The sequence below is a fragment of the Equus przewalskii genome, chromosome 27, assembly GCF_037783145.1.
Source record: "Equus przewalskii isolate Varuska chromosome 27, EquPr2, whole genome shotgun sequence".
NCBI classification, from domain to species: domain Eukaryota; kingdom Metazoa; phylum Chordata; class Mammalia; order Perissodactyla; family Equidae; genus Equus; species Equus przewalskii.
This window is the reverse complement of record NC_091857.1, coordinates 31,584,290-31,596,749: the sequence shown is the minus strand read 5'-3', so window position 1 is coordinate 31,596,749 and position 12,460 is coordinate 31,584,290. Positions and strand designations below refer to the sequence as shown.

General features: G+C 40.3%; 1 pseudogene; it reads right to left on the bottom strand.

Moving 5' to 3' along the window:
• Positions 1-426: 426 nt before the first annotated feature.
• Positions 427-967, bottom strand: LOC139079870 (keratin-associated protein 2-1-like; annotated as a pseudogene).
• Positions 968-12,460: the final 11,493 nt, after the last annotated feature.

The window sequence follows — 12,460 nt, the reverse complement described above, 5'->3', positions numbered from 1 at the left end:
TAACTAGTCACAATGGCTCATCTGGTCTACGATTCCTTCTCTAGAGCTCAGACTACCAGATACACTATAGCCTGTGTGCAATCCTTTCAACACAACTGATGGAACAGAAACAACTAGCTTCCTAACTGGATCCCCCTATCATGTAACTTCCCTGCCTAAGAATTCTTCCAAGGATCCTTATTTGCCTGTAGAAGAAAATTCAAACTTCTTAGCAGGGCTTATAGCATCATATGAGACTTGAAATCTGAACATTCTGCCTCCTCTATAGTCATTTTCTTTTTTTTGTTGTTATGCTGGGAGTACTAAGTTTATTAGAAAACAGGCAACATGATAACAGGAGTTAGACTGGGGTCTGGAGAGGACGGGGTATTCTTCATCAGTAGTTGTCTGAAAAGGTGTCTTCAGTGCCTACTTGAGCTAGTTTGAAGAGATGAGGAATGGGCTTCTCAAGAAAATGCATGTTGTTCTGCCCAGAATCGCTGAGTGACATCGGTATGGACTAGGTCATCTACTGGGGGACCCTTAGCGATGATGCCCTGCTCAGCAGCGGGAGGTCCTGCAGACGGTGCAGCAGGGGGCTGGCTGCCAGGAGTGGGGGCGGCAGCAGGGGGACTGCACAGAGATGGGCTGGCAGCAGGTGGAGGCCCAGCAGCAAGGCCGGCAGACCACGGCCATGCAGGACGTGGGGCAGCAGCTGATAGAGCGGCAGCAGCCCTCCTGCAGGGAGCAGGGGTCACAGCAGCGAGGGCGGCGGCAGGGCTCGCAGATGGAGCGCGTGTAGTGGGGATCGCAGGTCACGGGGGGCAAACGGTGGTCTGGCAGGACACGGGGCGGCAGCAGGAGGGGTAGCCACGGAAACAGGGCTGGCAGCAGCCTCCCCCAAGACTCAGGGAGGAGAAGGCAGAGCCACAGCAGGAGGCTGTCATGGTAGTGTCTGGGGCTGGGCTGGGTTGGGCTGGTGAGAAGAGGTGAGTGTTCTCAGGTGTGAATGTCTTCCTCCTGCTCTGGGCCCTTTACATGCCCTGGCCAGGTGCTGATGGCCCCAGGACGCAGGATCATTTCCTTGTGTTTGTTTATTCTTTTTGAAATAGCATTGGCAGATTAGTAAGTTCTCTAGACACTGTTTTTGAGGTGCTCAGATACTCATAAAAGACTCTGTTTTCCTAATTTAATAGAAACTCATTCTATTTTGATATTTATGTTTCAAATAAGAACTTAATGACCCTAACCTCGAAGCCTCCAATTATCTTTACGGTTCGGTGATGCTTTTGCCAGTTGATATCTTGATAGCACAGAGTGGCTGTCATTCTCTTTGGGTTGCTTAGAGTGGAAGTGAATTCCCCAAGGTGGGAGTGTCCTTTTTCGCTGCTGAGCCTCCTGGGCCAAACGAGGTCAGAACAATACTACAAGGGTATTTCAAAAGTCACGGTTTGTCAGTCAAAGAAGAATTTTCCAGTCCACTTTTTGGAGCTACAGGAATGCATCTTGGTAGGCCTCTACCGTCAATGTTTGGGGTTTTTTTCCCAATTTTTTTATTTTGGTAAATTTACTATCTTAAGCATTTTTGTGTGCACAGTTTGGTGGCATTAAACACATTCATATTGTTGTGCAACCATCAGCACCATCCATCTCCAGAACTCTTTCGTCTTGCAAAACTGAAACTCTGTCCCCATCAAACAGTAACTCTCCATGACCCCCTTTCTCCAATCCCTGGCAACCACCATTGTACTTTTAAAAAATTGTCTCCCCTTTCCCCCACACCCTTACCTACAGGAACCACTATTCTCTGAGTTCGGCTTTTTTTTTGGCTTTGGTACATGCTCATTGATTTCCACAGTCGTATCTTTCCAAACCAAGGTGAATTTCATTATTTATAATCTTCATGATAGCCAGCATCACTGACTTCTGACTATGCTCCAAGCATTATGCTAAAAGAAATAAATGTATTAATTTATTCTTCATAATAATCTTCCAAGGTAGGTATTCTTAGATTCCTCATTTTACACATAATGAACCAGATAAGTAACTTGCCTAAGCTCCTACACTTAGTAATGTTGGAGCCAATACTGAGTCTAAAAACTTTTGCGGGAATAATATTTGTAAGCCTGATAAGTTGAAGAATGGAATTGTGGGTTCTACATTCCCTGTCATTAAGTAATGTCTGTTTTATTTAGGAATTTTAACAGTGAATTTAATTTTAAAATAGTGATTTTATTTATTTCATTACTGAGATGGCTATAGGCATTTTTTCACTCTTTTCCTGAGTCCACTCCCACCACACACACTGTGCTCTAAGGACGATCACATCTTGCTGATCCATGAAAGTCACCTGCATTTTTAGACCTCCATGTACTTGCAATTAACATCATCTTAGCCTGCATCATTTTTCTCTTTAGCTATTTGATATTACATTTTATAATGATTTGTTGCTAGTGCTGTCGAGTCAATTCAGACTCCTTGTGACCCTGTGGACAGCAGAGTGGAACCTGCTTGGTCTTTTCGCACCATCCTCTCACCTTCCAGCGCTATATCAGACAATACTCTGCTACTATTCATGGGGTTTTCATGGCCAATTTTTTCAGAAGTGGGTGGCCAGGTTCTTCTTCCTAGGCTGTCTTAGTCTAGAAGCTCTGCTGAAACCTGTCCACCATGGGTGACCCTGCTGGTATTTGAAATACCAGTGGCATAGCTTTCAGTGTCACAGCAACATGTAGTGCCACAGTATGGTGAGAGCGCTGGATCTTAACCACTAGACCACCAGGGCTGGTTTTTATAATTATATGATAGACTTATAATATATTATAATATCTACTTGGTATTATAGTACAGATCTTTGTTTTATTTATTACGTTTCTTTAATTATGTGTCTTGCACATTGGAATGTAGGCGTCATGAAGTCAGAGACTTGATTGGGTTCAAAATGGCATCTCCACTATTCAGAATAGTGCCTGGCCCATAACAGCCACTTCAATAAATACCTGTTGGGTGAAAATTGCTCTTGTTGGCTAGAATTCCCTCTCACTCACTCCCCAAGTCAGACTGGAAAAGGCATTCTGAGAACCCAGCTCCATTGTCATCTTCCCTTTGGAATTTCCTCTCAACATCCCCTTACTCATAGAGAATGAATTACTAAGTCTTCATCCATTTTTTTATAGAACCCATCTTCCTTATTTCTCTTATTTCCTATTTCTCTGCCTGTTTCTGTGTTTACTACTGCACCATGGCGTTAAGGCAAGATTACTCATGAGTTGACTTGTGATTTCATCCACTGTACATACCACCACACAAGTCTTAGTTCCCTTTAGAGTGTCTGTCCTTCTGGCTTGGCTCCCTATTTGGAGAAAAGTCCCTTTGTTCCCATCAAGCCCATAGATAAGGTCTAAGATGGACCTGATTATACCAAATTCTGCATATATCACTCTTATAATTAAGAGTGATTTTTTTGACATCTTGGGAAAACTGATACTACTAGTTCATTAATTATCCTAACAGTCTTAGATATAAATTGGGAAATTACAGGAAAAACTGCTAGTTGCTTTTAAGACCTCAAATCAAAGCATTCTTTCGGATTTATTATTCTTTAATATTTGCAAGCCTCCTCAGGATTAAAACTTCAGGCCTGTTTTTTTCTCATGTTAGATTGGTAGTAGGATCTCAATGAAAGACTTTACGACTAATTAAGCAGACTCACTCATTCAGTAATAAGCATTATCCTAGCATTTGGGGAACAAGCTCTCTTCAACTCACATCTACAGTGAATTGGAGGGAATAATGTAGCAAGAGGTAAATTAACTCAAAGCACTAATGGTCATGGAATAACATTTCTATACTTATCATTCAGGAAAAATATGTACAAGTGCTGAAATTGTGTTGAAAAATCTATAAGTCTCTAATTACATTATCATCATAAAAGAAGATAAAAATTAACCTGTCTGTAGTCTCCTCTGAAATCTTCTTTCAAGAAATGAAAATAACAGGCTATGGGGAACTGTCAAAATGAAAGAACTCTTTTTACCCTAGTAATCTATTTTCTACCTCTTGGTAAGCCCCAGAGACCTGGATTGCTGTTTGTTCACTGCTCACAAAATGATAGATAAATGTTCCCAAGAGAACAAGTGCATGATTGCCTCCTCGGTGTCTCTGGTAAATTAAGAGTTTTTAAAAATGTATACATGTGCTTGTACGTACAGTTATGCGCATTTAAGTCACGGACTTCCCCTGAAGTGAAACACTGAGGTCATGTGAGCATATTTCAGCCTTTAACCTGAACCCTTCGGCTGCATGCCGAGCTATGACACATACTCCATGTTTGTAAAGTCAATTTCATTTCAGTTGTTAGTATCAGTTACCATCATTCCAGATTTAAAGCCGCCAGCCCAGATCCTTTCTTGGAGCTCCTGCAGCCTCTCGTAGCTGTACCAAGCCTTTGGCATCTTCGTGCACACTCCCTCATATTGCTCCTGGACCATCTATTTGAACAGGCCTTTTCTCTAAATTTTATTACAAATTCTTGAATCCAGGGATCATGTCTGATATTTCTCAGAATCCTTGTTAATGTCTAGTCCAGAAGCCTGTTCTAACAAGTGCTCCAAAAAAGTTGTTGATTGATTCAGAATGGATTCTCAATTTTATGAAAAATATTTTTAGAATAAAGGAAAGAGTCGCTCTTGTCTTTGGAAAATAAGATGAATATGTTTTTTTTAAAAAAAGTGGATATCTTTAAAAAAATGTGGTGACATCTTAAGGGCTGCAAATTTCTACATTAGCACGTAATTTCAATATCAAATCCCAACCCAACTTCAAGGGAAAAATAATAAGAGAAAAAATGGAGAGAATATGACAACCTGGATTTAGTCTTTCCACTTAATTCAAAATTCGTTTCCACCATAATCAACGGAAAAAAACAGAGTTGTCAGTCTTCTTTGAGTGGAGGCATGTGTGTTTTCTCTCTTTCCCTCTCCTCCCCTTTCCCTCCCATATTCCTCTTCTGAAACTGAGTCAGACCAGGCCATATTTCCAGTTAGGAGTCGGCACTGGAGCCAAGCAGCTGTTCAGAAACGTCCAAGTGGACAGCAAATGGCGCTGATGGAGTTAACGGCACTGACTCACTGGGGACATTCACAGCAGGTCAGCTGAAACCATGCCTTGCTGTAAAGAGAATTTAGTCTCACTGGGCAAGCGCCCAAGAAGAGAGCCGAGGCTGATAACAGCGTACTGCCTCTTAGTAGCCACTGGTTGCTTTGCTGTTCTCAGTTTTCAAGATTTTTTTCAAGTTGGATTTTTTTCTATCGCAATCATCAACAGTGATGGGAAGAACAGGCTGAGCAGCTGTTGACTGTTTGAAATAACAGAGGGGAGGTTTGGTCTCTGGAAATGCTCAACACGAGTTGCCTTGCAAGCTTTGATGACGACTTTCACATATAAAATTATGGGTCAGAAGCAGGAAGTTGAGTACTCTTGATGCCAGTAAGTCTAGCTTGGCAAATGTCAGATTTTGGGGGATTTCAGAGAGATTTCATTCATCCAGGAATACGCCTACAAAATATAATGGTATTTTTAAACTTATTCAACTAAGCAACAATAAAACAAATTGAAATCATCCAAACCAAAAACATATAAGAAATAGAGCATATTCATATTTTGTGAACTGATACCACTTTTTCCTTAACATAGAAAAGAATGTATAAAAATATGATGAAAGCTGTCGTGTGTTTTTGTGTCATAAAATATGATAGGAAAGACTAATAAAGACATTTTTGGAGAAAAAACATAATGACCTAAAACAACACAACCGTGACACAAGACCTATTTTTATTTTTGTGTTTTCTTCAAATTATTATTTTTTATTTATTTCATTTATTTATTTATTCATTTTGCTAAGGAAGATTGGCCCTGAGCTAACTTCTGTTGCCAATCTTCCTCGTTTTTTTTGCTTGAAGAAGATTGGCCCTGAGCTAACATCTGTGCCAATCTTCTATCTTGTTTGTGGGATGCCACCACAGCATGGCTTGATGAGTAGTGTGTAGGTCTGCACCGGGGATCTGAACCCGAGAACCCCAGGCTGTTGAAGTGAAGCACGTGAACTTAACCACGACACCACCAGGCCGGCCCCTCAAATTATTTTCGTAAAATGTTTTTAAGGCAAATATCTTAGATTTGTTCCATACTGGGAGAAATTTCAACAAACAAGAAAGAATAATTACTGATATGGGTGGTCATTGGACTTAAACTTCATTCTCCCAAAATTTTGGCATTAGGTCATGGTTTCTATGTTTAGACAAGATCTTGTTTCCATCACACTTATTTGGTAGAAAAATCTGATTTAGTGATTTGTGTTCACTATAATCAAATTCTTTTTGTGATTTGACCCAAAAGCCAATTCTGATAGTTTCACACGAGGCTGAAGACAGAATAAAAAATGAATTAACTTCCTTTCTCAAAAAGAAAATCTTTGCATTAAGTAGACCTTGGTAAATTAAATGACTATTTATCAACCAGTAGAGTTTGCGAGGTACTCTAGTGCATTAAACAATTCTAAAGTGCATAATTTTATATGCATTAAACAATTTTTTCGACTCTGCTCCTTTGAGAGCATACATTCTAAGTTCAGAGAAGAATAGTTGTGCTGTCCGTGTTTTTATAGAGAACTGTGTCAGAAGGAGTTTCTCAAGGGTGGGGATTGTGTTGGTGTTGCTTGCCCACCGTCTGCCTCATGGGTAGATGCTTAAGAAATATTGGTTGAATTAATTAATTTTGACCACAGGAACTGGAGGGATGACAAGGACTGTCATCTTTTCTTGGCAGAAGAACAGATTAGTCATTAGGATCAAGTAGAAGAGAAAACGGGATTTAGCATGATTTAAATCAAGATTACCGACGCCATTAGGAGGCAAGGCTGTGGGGGGAGCTGGAGAAACAGGAGACAGTTGTTTGAATAAGTTTGTATCAGCCTGGGCTGAACTCGTTTCTTCACACGGCATCAAAGGCCGACCGAAAATTCCACAACTGGAAAAATGAAACTGAAACAGGGCCGCAGAGTACTAGCGGAGTAAAGAGAGAGGGATGAGAGGAGGCGCAGGGATGGGAGCAGATGGGTTTCGAGATTCCTCACTTTGTTTCTGTTGTTCTGCCCTCCTGTTATTATTCCTCATCTTTGTGTCTTTTCACATCTCTCCTTCCTTTTCATCTAAAATGGGACTGCCAAAGAAAAATGACTGGTCGAATGTAAGCAACCCTGCAGCAATCTTGTGAGCATGCATACTCTCTCTCGTTTGATCCTGTTAAGTTTTTCTGCCCATTTCTGACTGTTAACCTGATCATATAATGCTCATGATAGTTAAATGGAGAATGGCTTTCCTTTTTGCAGCTGGGAAAGAATTGCTCCGTATATATGGAGATATATTTCTTATCTTTTAAACAATCAGTTCTACTTCTCAAATATAAAATATAAGTATTATATATATGTAAACATATGATATATAAACATATGATTTACTTGATAAATATATATATATATGTGGAGAGAGAGAAATAGAAATGATTTTTTAAAAGATAAGAAAACAAACTGGTGAAATTTTTACTTTATGACTAGTTGGTGTATAATTTAACTTTTTCTTCAGGCATATTTTTAATTGCTACTATTTGATATGTCCCTTTTAAGATATTCTAATTTGGGGTTAATAATTTAATATCAAATGATATCTGTTTTAATTCTACTAAGTACAAATCACACTATACTATTCATCGTGATGGAATAGGCATTGCCTAGGTCTTTTTGATGTTATCAGACTGTAGAGAAATCCAAGTTCTACACTAATGTGTAGAAAGGTATATCTCTCAATAGATAGATAGATAAATAGATAGATAGATAGATAAATAGATGATATAGACAGAGAGATAGAGAGATGATAGATAGATAGCCAGATGGATACATGATAGATAGATAGATAGATAGATATACACACACATACACAAGCACACACACAAATACTAAAAGCACAAAAAAATGACCTCACCGTAGGAGATATTTATTATAGGATGTCAGTATGTTTATATTGTTTAGAAAACTGAAATTGGAGTCCTGTAGCTCCTTTTGTTTTGTTTTAATACCTTATTTTCACATCAAATGAGACCAGAATCTCCTACATGAAAATCAGCTTGGTATTTGTCACGTCCCTTCCAGCATCTGAACTCCTTTCCCCATTGCACTTCCTGTGTTTGGTAATGCAAACAAGCAGAACATTGTGTCATCCTGCTGGCGACACCCCTTACGAAAGCCAGGGAGTATCGAAAGCTGGGACTGGAGCTAATGAGACTTATTAACAAAAGTAAAAGAAATGTTTTGGTACCACTCCCTGATCTGGAGGGCCTGCTAATCTCGAGGTATGAGGTAATTCAGACTCCACGGCCCACAGCTCCCTCCCAGGCCTCTGCTGTTTCAAGAATGCCCTGCACTTGGTGTCACATCTTGTCTCATATGCAATCAGAGTATTAAGCTATTTGTGAACTGATTTGTGAGATGTTTGGAAGATGCTGAAAGAATTCTTTTGGGAGCAAGAAGCCAGTGAAATTATACAACTTGTAAACTGAAAAAGGGAGGCAATGTAATCTGATTTCAAGTCATTGTTTCTGAAACTGTCCTTATTCCCAAAATGTGGCCTTGTGGCTTTAATGCGTATTATCAAGACCTCAAAATGAGTTTGGAGGGAAGAGGTCAAAGAGGTTTGACCAAGCCTTAAGACAACGTGGAGTGTCATTTGTGGGTGTACTCAGGATACCTTCCATTTTCAGTCTGAACGAGGTCATTCCAGCTTTCGTGGTTAGCTTCAGCATCTAGAGGCATCACTTACACCGAATCCCAGCTCATCTTTCCACACTGTGCCTCAGTGGTACCACGACAGTATCAAATATGAGGTTCTGACTGCCTTTGTGAAATGCTCCTGCCGTTTTGCCTTATAAGGCAAAAAGTTAATTTTTTATAAAGATAATCTGATCTATTTTATTCTTATGATTTTAGCCAGGCATGTTTGGAGTTAGAGCCTGCCCAAATGCCTGACCTTAATGCTAGTAAAAATTATCAAAGTTTGAATGGCTCAAATCCGGACATCCATAGGATTTGGACCCCCACACTGAGAATTCCGTGATGCGGGACAAACCAGCGGGCACAGCTGGGCAGGGGTTGTTGCCTTAAAATTTACTCCATCAGTGGGACTCATAAAATTAAGTTGTAATGGAGATCAGGGCTCAACCTGGTTAGACCGTTCAAGTCAACACTGCTTGAACCAGAGAAGACAAACCAGCAGTTGACATTCTGGCATGAGTCTCCAGCTGTCTGTATTTAAATCCTGGCTTCATTTTCCAAGTGGAGGTCCTAGGGCTGTGGTTCTTAAACTGGACAACTAGGGACATCAGAATCGCCTGAGCGTCTTATTAAAACAAGAACTGTTGGGCCCCATCCCTGGAGTGTCCAATTCTGCAGGGCTGGGGTGGGGCTCAATGCTTTGCATTTCTGCTAAGTTCCCAAGCAACCCAGTGACCACACTTTGAGAACCACCAACCTAGGGCAACGAACTTAATCTTTTTGTTGCTGAGTTTTCTTCTCTGTTACACAGGAATAAAAATAACACCCACATCCCAGAGCAGTTTTGAAGTTAAATAAAGTAATATAGGGAAAGTCAGAATCCTAGGCAGCTCATTGTGTTAATTAAGCATTAGCCATTGTCACTGATAACAGTGATGGGAAATTCTGTCCTTCAGACTGTTTTATGTTTATAGACATAAGCTAGCTTTACTTTGGAAAAACCCATATCAAACATATTATTGAATAAAACTACTCAACAGCACTGAATGTGCAGATTTAGGAAAAAGCACTGTGCCTTTTGGGTTTTTAATAAAAACTCTTGGCTACTATAAAACCTCTTGAGGAACCAGAGACCCTTTGAAAGCTATGGAAATACACCTGGGATTGCGATAAACCTTCTCCCACAAAGATGCTCACACACACACGTACATGAACTTGTGTTTACTCCGTGGCCACTTTAGACGTCCAGGTGAAGGATACTGGTATAGCAGCTGCCTAAGTCAGAGGGCAGTGGGCCCTGCAAGAAGCAGTCAGCTGTGCTTTTCTTCATTTTTATCATTTAAATTGTGCAAATGATTTCCATTCGCTCTGATGACTTACCTCCAAGTAGAGTAGAACGAAGAAGAACCATCTTCTGGAGTCAACCACGCTGTATCTCAGGGCCAGCTGGGGGCCATTTAGACAGCTGCTAGGACCTTTGGCAAGCCACCGTCTCTCTTGGAGGCTTAGATTCTTTAACTAAATGAAAGGACTACAGTAGATAATGTTTAATCCACTTCTAGAATGAATGGTGGCAATTATCTTAGAAGATAAACACATACGTGGCCTTAACAACAGGGCCTTCTTTCTCACCCATTTTCTGTAATGAGCTTCTCTCACATCACTGCTGAATTATCATACGCCCTTTTCCTATTACTGAACTTGTATGAATTCAGATTCTATAAACTCACTGTGCTCTCTTTTCCCTAGGTCACCTAATATGTTAATTTTGACGCTTTGTCATTTCTACCTGAGCCAGTTGGGGACACTTCATGTTCCTTCTCACCTGGATCATCAGCATATTCTAGTTCATCTCCAGGCCTTTGCACATGCTATTCCCACACCTGGAACACTCTTTCTTTCCTACTTTGCCCCCTTTCTAGCAGACCTCTCCCTCCCACAGCAGCCCTCTCTGGACTTCCCAATCTGGCTTTGCGTTCTCTTCCAGATTACAGCTTAGATTCTCTCCTCTGAGAAGCCAGGTTTGGGCTAGTGCTCTCTACCCCAAGCAACCCCACAGCACTCAAACCCTTTGTTGCGTTCCTATTGAGGTATTGACTTCCACATGAACTTGCATCTTAGTTCTGTTACTTACTGACTGTATGGCCTTGAGCCAGTTTCTTTGCTGAACCCCAAATTCTTCATCCAAGGAATGAGGATCATAAATAGCTACCTGTTAGGGTGCTATGGGGATTAAATAAGAAAATGCACAACACCTGGTTCAATGGTTGTAAATGATGGCTTCTATCATGACCAACACATCATCAGTCTTTCTTAAATGTAAGATATCTAAAGCAAACTTTTGGAAAGCCATGGATCATAGTTAAATTATCGTTGAAGCCTTGGACATGATGTTGATCAAAAAGAGAGCTCCATATGCTTTTTGTCAGTAGTTCTCAAGTCTCTCATGTTTCAAAATTACCTAGCAGGTTAAATCCCACCCTCTCCACCAAATTCTGAGTTAGTCAACGTGCCTGGCTAGCCAACTATCAAGGCATCAGATGATGATTCTAATGAGCAGGAAAATTGGGAGCCACTGCCGCGGGTGACTGCAAGCAGGTAACACAGAGGCCATCCTTTGATGGAAGCCCGATTTGCATCTTGGAAAGATGCAATCCCCTTTATTCAGAAGTGGACCATGGTGGTATTTCAAGAAAATTTGGAATGTGGGGGTGAGAACAAACTGCAATCTTTACATACACTCTTATTCATGTACACAACTGGGACTTCCACCTCATAAAATATGGGAAAGATTAACTTGATCTGAAACTTTTAATGGCAAGCATTTCTAAGTGGCCAACTCAGTCATAAAAGTGTAGCCAAGGTGAAGCTGAATACGCATATGGAGAGAAATTACCTACTCCTCATACTCATGTAGCCAGAAGATTTGAGTGATTGGGCAAGGTTGGTTTATAGTTTCCATTCAGTGTTGAAAATTGTCAACCCAGCACAATGACTTTTTGTTTCGGCATGATTGATGCTGAACTAGTGTTTCTGGGCATAATCACCCAACAGGTTTAGCTACATCTTAAGCATGGCTCTAGTTCTTAATAACAAAGCCGAGGCCTCAACCTGGTGGAGAATTATGTCTTCTTGTTGGTTATGGCGTGTTGTAGCTATATCAATGTAGTTAAATATGTTTTTTTCGCCTGTGGTATGTGACTTAATATTGGAACTTAATCTGTCAAAAGACAAATCCAATCCCCTGTGAATTTTGCAGCAGTATTAAGGTTTGGGGCAACATCAGAGGCCTGGGATGGTTATCACATTTATATAAAATAATTCATAGTGTCCAGAGCTAATAGGTGACAAATACTTGTCATAAGTCAGACATCATTCTCCACTATTGCTCATGAGTACCAAACAGAATTTGGCACAATCAGCAGTAGAATAAAATCTCCCTGTAACGTAAAATTTTTATGCCCCCAAATTCACTATTCAAGTTGTGTAGATTGTCATAAACCAGGAATATGCATGTAAAAACTAGACATAAGAAAGGAAGTAAATGTAAATAAAAATATATGTTGTAAGAAAGGAGAGATTAAAATATTTCGCAAAATATTTACTGTAATCATGGCAAACAAATTAGGCTTATTTTCACCTAAACACTTATTCTGACCC